We start from the raw sequence: 10033 nt of genomic DNA, 5'->3' as shown, positions 1-10033 counted from the left end.
AATTTTTGCAAGAAATTTGGTGAAAATTGGTGAAAAATTGAGAGAGTTTGGGAGGTTTTCGTATGTGTTTGTGTGTGTATTGTGAGAGACAGAAGCAATTCGCTGGATAAATTGATCCTGTCCAGTTTTTGGCTGCCATGCGACTCGCATGGTATAAGCCTTTCCCCCATGCGAGTCGCATGGGGGTATTTTCCAGGTTTTTTTTTTTTTTTTTTTTTTTTATAAAAACCTTATACTTTTAAAACATAAAATTTAATAAAATTTTAAAAATTTTGTTTCTTTTTAAGACGAGGTCGTTTCGGGACGATGCCCTAGTCCGTCCCTCGACAAAATTTTAAAATTTGTCTTTTTGTAGCGATTGTTTTAAAAGCTTAGATTTTTGGATTTTTCTATTTTTTTTTTGGCATACTTTAAATCAAAAAGATTAAAAATAATGATAATAAAAGTTCTCGTCCCTCCCTTGGGTAAAGCAATTTCGGTTCAAAGACCTAGTCTTCAACTTACGACGAATTTTAAAAATCATATTTTTAACTTAATGAGATAAAGTAAATTTTTGTTTTTAAATTCACACAACTTAAATATAAAATTCAAAATTTATATTAAAAATTCACACCAAACTTAAAATTTGAAATGCATAAAATTAAAATTTCATATTTTAAAAATTAAAAATTCACACCAAACTTAATTTAAAAATTCATATTATAAATTCATACCAAACTTATATTAATTTTTCAAATATTTACAATTTTAAATATATTATTTTTACAAAATTTACAATATTAATTTAAGATTTAAATATTAATTTTTAAAAATATGGTAAAAATAAAATTAAAAATATTTTTGTCTTTTTATCCCACTTTAATCAATCAAATATTATCAAAAATATGCGCCCCTCTTTTCGGTAAAGTAATTTCGGTTCCAAGACCTAATTTGACTCATGACGAATTTTTGAAATATTTTGGGTTGATTGATTAAAGATATTTATACCTTAAGAATAAACGTTAAATTTCGCAGTGATGTAATAAATTTTTGAACGATATCAATAATTTCGGTCGCCAAACCTAATTTTATTTAATACCAATTTAATACTTTTTAGCGAACAAATTAGCGTTTATTATCAAAAGGTTAAAAATAAAAATAAAAATAAAAACTGTACAGACATACCTGTGAAATAGATTTCTTAGTTATATGATCTATTCCATTCATAAGATAGTCGGTTTAATTGATTTTCTATGGCTGCATAGGCGTAACCTCGAGCATTCATTGTCTTTTCTTCTAAACATATGAACGGTCCGTCTCTGCATAAAGTAACAAATTCGGTATTTGAATAGGTTTGATTATTTGAACATTTACCTCCATGTGACCATTTTCCGCATTTGTGACATCGTTCTAGGTGTCGTGCTCTTCTTTTTGCTGCGGATTTTGATTTTCCTTTACCGAATTGTAACTTATTATCTTCGCATCTGGATCCTTTTCTAACTCCGTCCATTCTTTCTCTGATTACTGATACTAATTCGCTCGGTAGTATGTCATTATTACGTTTAGTGATCAAAGCGTGTAGCATTAGACCATGGTTTAGTTCACAGGCAGTCTTCATTTTGTAAAAACCTAAAAAAAATAAAAATTCAGAATGGGGGGAGAAGACTAGTTCTTTAGGGTCTGCTAGGGAAAGACCATACGTGTTTCATTTTCGAGAACTACACGAAAACAGACAATCTAACTCTAACAGAAATACATATTATCCTTTAAACACTTGATTCTCCCCACACTTAGTTAGCTGTGGTGTCGAAATTGTGATTAACTTCGTTGTCGACTTCCATCGGACCATGTATGTAATGTTTAACTCTGTGACCATTAACTTTAAATTCAATCCCATTTGAATTTATCAATTCTATTGTTCCGTATGGGAAAACTCTTTTGACTATGAATGGTCCAGACCATCTTGATTTCAATTTTCCAGGAAATAGCTTGAATCGTGAATTGAAAAGAAGAACTCTGTCTCCTTCTTTGAATTCTTTTGAACTTCTGATTCTTTTATCATGCCATTTCTTCGTTCTTTCTTTATAGATTAACGAATTTTCGTATGCTTCATGTCTTAATTCTTCTAATTCGTTTAGTTGACTTAATCGTAGACGTCCGGCTTCATGTAAATCAAGATTACATGTTTTCAAAGCCCAAAATGCTTTGTGTTCAATTTCTACTGGAAGATGGCATGCTTTTCCATAAACAAGTCTAAAAGGTGTGGTTCCAATTGGAGTTTTGTAGGCTGTTCTAAAAGCCCAGAGTGCATCCTCCAATTTAATGGACCATTCCTTTGGATTTGATCCTACGGTTTTCTCTAGAATACGTTTTAAAGCTCGGTTGGTATTTTCAACTTGTCCACTTGTTTGTGGATGATATGCGGTGGAGATTTTATGAGTTACTCCATATCTTTTAAGAACTTTCTCAAGTTGATTATTACAGAAATGAGTACCCCGATCACTTATTAAAGCTTTCGGTGTTCCAAACCTTGCAAAAAGACATTTTAAAAAGTTGACTACAACTCGTGCATCGTTAGTTGGGAGAGCTTGTGCTTCCGCCCATTTAGATACATAATCAATGGCTACGAGTATATATAGATTATTATGAGATTTTGGAAATGGACCCATAAAGTCAATACCCCAAATGTCAAATACTTCACATACTTGGATGACATTTTGTGGCATTTCATCACGTTGACTTATTTTTCCGGCCCTTTGACATGCATCACAGGATTTGCAAAGAAGGTGTGCGTCTTTGTAAATTGTAGGCCAATAGAATCCAGCTTCATAAACTTTTTTTGCTGTTAGTTGAGGCCCATAATGCCCTCCTGTTGGTCCTGTGTGACAATGGTTTAAAATTTTACTAGCTTCATCTCCAAATACACATCGGCGTATTATTCCATCGGGACAACTTTTAAACAGATGTGGATCTTCCCAGAAATAGTGTTTTATATCACTGAAGAATTTCTTTCGTCTTTGGTACGATAATCCTTTTTCAAGGAATCCACAAACTAAGTAGTTTGCATAGTCTGCAAACCATGAGATTTCTTTATAATCTATCTTCAATAGATATTCATCAGGAAAGTTGTCTTGTATGGCCGATTCATTCAGAACTTCTAATTCGGGATTTTCAAGACGAGAAAGATGATCAGCGGCGAGATTTTCTGCTCCCTTTTTATCTCGGATTTCAATATCAAACTCTTGTAAGAGTAAGATCCAACGGATTAATCTTGGTTTAGCATCTTGTTTTGAAAATAGGTATCTAAGAGCAGAATGGTCGGTATAGACCACCGTTTTTGCTAGAACGAGATATGATCGAAATTTGTCAAAAGCAAAGACAATAGCAAGGAGTTCTTTTTCAGTAGTTGTATAGTTCGTTTGTGCTCCTTGTAATGTCTTACTAGCATAATATATAGGTTGAAATCGTTTTTCAATCCTTTGTCCTAAAACGGCTCCCATTGCAAAATCACTTGCATCGCACATTAGTTCAAATGGTAGATTCCAATTTGGTGTTATCATGATCGGTGCATTAGTGAGTTTTTCTTTAAGAATATTAAAAGATATGATACACTCATCTGAAAAGATGAATGGAGCATCCTTTTCTAGGAGTTTATTCATAGGAGTGGCAATTTTAGAAAAATCTTTTATAAAACGTCGGTAAAAACCGGCATGCCCTAGAAAACTCCTAACTCCTCTAACATTGGTGGGATGTGGAAGTTTAGCAATTACATCTACTTTAGCTCTATCCACTTCAATTCCTTATTTTGAAATTTTATGTCCAAGAACGATGCCTTCTTTAACCATGAAATGGCATTTCTCCCAATTAAGTACTAGATTTGATTTTTCGCATCTAATTAGCATTCGTTCCAGATTAACTAGACATGATTTAAATGTATCACCGAAGACTGAAAAGTCATCCATGAATACTTCCATGCATTCTTCTATCATGTCGTGAAAAATCGCCATCATACACCTTTGAAAGGTTGCAGGGGCGTTACAAAGTCCAAATGGCATGCGTTTGTAAGCAAAAGTACCATAAGGGCACATGAATGTGGTTTTCTCTTGATCTTCGGGTGCTATTGGAATTTGAAAATATCCGGAAAATCCATCTAGAAAACAATAGTAACTATTTCCGGCTAATCTTTCCAACATTTGATCTATGAAAGGTAAGGGAAAGTGATCTTTTCTGGTGGCGTCATTTAATTTTCTATAATCAATACATACACGCCATCCTGTTACAGTCCTAGTAGGAATAAGCTCATTTTTCTCATTTGTGATGACAGTCATGCCACCCTTCTTAGGCACGCATTGAACTGGGCTTACCCATGGACTATCAGAAATTGGATATATCAAACCTGCATCTAGCAGTTTAATAATCTCTTTCTTAACTACATCTTGCATATTAGGATTTAGTCTTCGTTGGCGTTGCACATACGTTTTATGACCTTCTTCCATAAGGATTTTATGTGTGCAATACGAAGGACTTATTCCTTTAATATCATGAATCTTCCATGCAATGGCTGGTTTATGAGCTTTCAACATAGAAATGAGTTGTGATTTCTCGTTTTCAGTAAGAGAAGATGATATTATTACAGGTAATTCAGATTCACCATGTAAATAAGCGTATTCCAAATGATTTGGAAGTGGCTTTAACTCTAATTTCGGAGGTTCTTCTATCGATGATTTATATCGATATCTGTCTTCTTCTTTTAGCATTTGAATTTCTTCTGTTGTTGGTTCATATCCATTAGCTATAAGTGTAGCTAACATTTCAGCTTCATCAATTGGTTCATTACCTTCTCCTAAAGAACATTCTCCTGTTCCTTGTAATTCTGGAAATTCTTCTAATAATTCTGCATGTGCATCTATAGTTTGAATATAATAACATGTATCATCTGCAGATTGTGGTTGTTGCATTGCTCTATCAACTGAAAAGGTAACACTCTCATCCTCTATACTTAGGGTCAGTTTCTTACCGAACACGTCTATCATTGCTTTAGCCGTGTTTAAGAATGGTCTTCCTAATATGAGAGGAACTTGAGAATCTTCTTCCATGTCCAAAACAACAAAATCTACTGGAAATACTAAAGTACCAACTTTAACTAGCATGTTCTCCATTATCCCTCTAGGATATTTTATTGATCTATCGGCTAGTTGTATGCTTATTCTGGTTGGTTTCAATTCTCCAAGGTCTAGTTTAGCGTATAGTGAATACGGCATTAGATTTATACTAGCACCTAAATCTGCTAATGCTTCTATTGAACTAAGACTACCCAGAAAACATGGAATTGTGAAACTTCCTGGATCAGATAGTTTTTCTGGTATCTTATTCAATAGCACTGCTGAACAATTAGCATTCATAGTAACAGCCGAGAGTTCTTCCATTTTCTTTCTATTCGTGATTAGATCTTTCAAGAATTTAGCATATCTTGGCATTCCTGAAATCACATCAATGAAAGGAAGATTTACATTTATCTGTTTAAACATATCCAAAAATTTGGATTGCTCGGCTTCAAGTTTCTCTTTCTTCATTTTACTTGGGTAAGGAAGTGGTGGTTGGTATGGTTTAACATAAGGTTTATCCTTAACTGTGTTATCTTCATTAACCTTCTCAACTACCGGTTCTTTTTCCTTATCTTGATCAGGTTGTGGTTCTTGTGGAGTAGGAATAGTTTCATCAGAAGTTACAGGTATTTCAGGTGGTTTAAGTGTTGTACCACTTCTTGTGGTAATAGCTTTAGCTGTTTCATTCCGGGGGTTAGCATTTGTATCACTAGGTAAACTTCCCGGTTTTCTTTCACCTATTAACCTTGCTAGGTTACTTACTTCTTGTTCCAGATTTTGAATAGAAGCTTGTTGATTTCTAAATGCTTGAGCATTTTGTTCATTGGTTTGTTTTTGAGATGTGAAAAACTGCGTTTGAGTTTCAACTAGCTTCGTCATCATATCTTCTAAATTCGGCTTTTTATCATCGGTTTGTTGTGGTGGTTTGTTTTGAAAATTTGGTCTTTGCTGATTGTAAGTATTATTGGATACTTGTTGATTGCTAAGACCTTGTTGGTTGTTGTATGGAATATTTCGGTTATAATTCTGGTTTTGATTGTAAATTGGTCTTGGCGGTTGATAATTATTCTGATAATTATTTCCAGGCCTTTGGTTTATGTATGAAATATTCTCTCTTTGTTCCATTGTTAATTCAATACTGAGACAATCTTTTGTCAAATGTGGTCCTCCACACTGCTCACAACTAATTCGTATAGCATGAATATCCTTAGTCATCTTTTCCATTCGTCTCTCGAAAGCATCTATCTTTGCCGAAATGGAATCTAAGTCATGGCTAGAATCGGCTCTAGCTGCTTTAGATGATCTAATGATGTCTTTTTCTTGGTGCCACTCATGTGAGTGGGAATCAGTATTATCAATAATTTTGTAAGCATCAGTTTCGGTTTTCTTCATAATAGAACCACCAGCTGCTATATCTATGTCTTTCCTTGTAGTGATGTCGCATCCTTGGTAGAATATTTGTACTATTTGACAGGTGTCTAAACCATGTTGCGGACATCCTCTTAATAACTTTCCATATCTTGTCCACGCCTCATATAGAGTTTCATTTGGTTTCTGTGTGAACGTAACAATTTCTGCTTGAAGTCTTACGGCTTTAGATGCAGGAAAGAATTGTTTAAGAAATTTGTCAATTAAAACGTCCCATGTATCGATCGCCCCTTCAGGTAACGATTCCAACCAATCTTTGGCTTCTCCCTTTAAAGTCCAGGGAAATAACATGAGATATATCTGTTCATCCTCCACTTCTCGTATTTTAAATAGTGTGCAGATCCTATTAAAGGTACGTAGATGTTCATTTGGATCTTCCTTCGGCGCACCACTAAATTGGCATTGATTAGTCACCATGTGTAGAATTTGTCCTTTGATTTCATAATCTGGCGCATTAATGTCTGGATGAGTAATTGCGTGACCTTGGCCAGTGCGTTTAGCTCTCATTCGGTCTTCCATACTTAAAGGTTCCAGATTCTCCATAATTGAATTTGTTGAATCGGTATCACTAGATGATTCTGATTTAATGGTTCGTTCCTCAACAATCTCTGTTTGAATGATTGGTGGTTCCGGAGGAAAGTTTAGTGGTTCAGGATCTATGAACCGTTCCTGAATATTTTCCGGATTCTCAATTGTGAGGTTGGGTTCAAAAAATGGATTATCGGAAATTTGAACTGAAGTACTTGGTCGACTGGATGACGATTCTAAAGAAAAATCAACGGCGGTTATATTTGTTAAACGATGTCTTGATCGAGTTACAGGTGGTGAACGTACAAAAGGTGATGAACGTCTTGCTCGGTGCATTCACTGAATATCCTATTAGTTTTTAAAAGGAAAGAAAAATTATAATAAGTTATCCAATCAATAGACTTTTCTGATTTTGCCCACGTTTCGAATAGCCAAAAGATGCAGCAGAGGGGCAGGATTCGTTTGGTCTCAATATAATTGAGGACTGTTTGGCTCCAATAACCCGGTCCACGTACAAATCCAACTATTACTACGAACCAGAAAATTTTGATGTCTATCAATTTAACCACTTAAAATAAATTTTCGTAATTTTGAGAAATTTAGATAAGAAGTAGAAAAAATTCTAAGTCCTAAAAACTAGAATAGCGAGAAATAAGAAAGACAAAGAGTTCGTCGCAAAAGGTCGAAAAAGAAAAAAAAATGGTTGAAAATTAAAAGGTGACGGAAAAATAAAAAAAAACTTATCAAAACATAAAAATACTTAACTAACCTAACCTTATTACTACAACTAACTTAAAATTATAATCGCAAATTGAGATTACTAATTGGAATGATAATTGATACATAGTAAAAGGTCTAAAAATATTAAAGCTTACAAGGAAAAACTAAATCCCAAATGGAAATAACTTAAAAAGAAACTAAAACTTAAAAAGGCGTCGCAAAATTCTAAAGCACCTAAATCTTTAGTCTAAAGAAAAAGCATTTAAGGAATTCTACGGCAAAGCCTAAAAATCTAGGAGTAAAAATGACTATAGCAAAAACTAAGTTTAAAATTAAATATGAGCTAAAAAATACAAATATTACGCTACAACGATTAAAAAGGTACAAAATATAAAAGTTATAAAAAGTTATAAAAATATTAGATTTTATAAAAATATTATTTTTATATTTTATAATAAAAGTATTAAGTTTATAATAAATAAAACTAGTTTAAAAGTAATATAAATAAAATAAAGTAAAAACTTAATTATAATAATAATAATAAGATTAGGGTTTAATAATAATAATTAATAATAATATATTATACTCCGCATTAAATGCAGAATTAGGGTTAGGTTGTGGCCTTGTCAGACCCCTCATGCGAGTCGCATGAAATAAGGGGGTGGGTCATGCGAGTCGCATGAACACCCTGAACTGGTTCAATTGGACTGGTTCAAATGACAGGTCACGTAATATTTATTATTTATTTATATTTTTCTGTTTTATATTTAAAAGATAAATATATATATAATTAAAATAAAACTTAATTTTAAAAACTAAAAATGTACTTAAAATACTTTATAATTTTGTAAAAATAAAAGAAAAACTTAAAAATATATTTAAAATACTCTTTTTTTTTTCGATTTTAAAAGCTTTTTTTTTTTATATTTTTTAATTTTTAAACAAAAATATAAATTTTACAAAAACTAATTATAACTTAAAAATTAAAAATATGGCGTTTCGCTTCGGCGAACATCCCCGGCAGCGGCGCCAAAAATACTTGATGTCAAAGCAGAGGGGTATAAAATACTATTAAATTTTTGCAGGAAATACTATTAAATACGATACAATTTTACACAAGATATTTATTTATTTATAGAATGGATATACTTAAACCTTGCTACAACACTTATAGGCAGTGTACCTAATCGTACAGTAGTGTAGTTTTTAGTAAGTCCGGTTCGTTCCACAGGGAAATCTTTAAACAAAGCTCAACGCTATATTAGTTTACTTTTATAAAAATACAAATATATATATAAGTAATATTATTATTATAAAGGGGGGTTTATACCGTTTAATGACCGGTTTGTCGATTTTAAAACTTTAGTCGCAGTTAAAACCTAATGTAAAATATTAAATAAATACAAGACTTAAATTAAAGCGTAAAGTAAATAACGATAATGAAATTGCGAATAATTAAAAGTGCGATAAAATAAAATAAATAAAAGTGCGATAATTAGAAGTGCAATTAAATAAAGGAAATTAAATATGAAATAAAAGAATTATGCTTATTTAAACTTCCGTAATCATGATGTTTGACGTGTTGATTTTAGTTTTATGCCCATGGGTTAATTGTCCTTTGTCCTGGATTATTTAATATGTCCGTCTGGTTTTTGTCCATAACAGTCCATCAGTCATAAATATAAATTGCAAGTGTCCTTGTCAAATTATTATTATACCCGAAGATAAATATTCCAACTAATTGGGGATTCGAATTGTAACAAGGTTTTAATACTTTGTTTAATGAATACACCAGGTTATCGACTGCGTGTAAACCAAGGTTTTACTACTTTGTTAACAATTACACCAATTACCCTTGAATGTAATTTCACCCCTGTTTTAATTATTCTAGTGGCTATTAATCCATTCCCGTGTCCGGTTAAATGAACGATTATTCGTACATATAAATACCCCGCCCATCGTGTCCGATCGAGTGTATATGGTAATTTATAGGGACGCCCAATTGTAAATCTTTATATTAACATTAACAAACTTTCATTTAGTTAAACAAATATAAAGCCCATTAATAGCCCATAGTCTAATTTCCACAAGTGTCGTTCTTTTGTCCAAACCCCAATTATGGTACAAAGCCCAATTACCCAATTTTAGTAATTAGCCCAACATCATGATTACTTCGTTTTAAATAAGCATAATAATAACTTAGCTACGAGACATTAATATAAAAAGGTTGAACATAACTTACAATGATTAAAAATAGCGTAGCGTTACACGGA

The sequence above is a fragment of the Rutidosis leptorrhynchoides genome, chromosome 1 (genome assembly GCF_046630445.1).
Source record: "Rutidosis leptorrhynchoides isolate AG116_Rl617_1_P2 chromosome 1, CSIRO_AGI_Rlap_v1, whole genome shotgun sequence".
Classification (NCBI taxonomy): domain Eukaryota; kingdom Viridiplantae; phylum Streptophyta; class Magnoliopsida; order Asterales; family Asteraceae; genus Rutidosis; species Rutidosis leptorrhynchoides.
The sequence above is the reverse complement of the archived record's forward strand: the minus strand, read 5'-3'. Positions refer to the sequence as shown.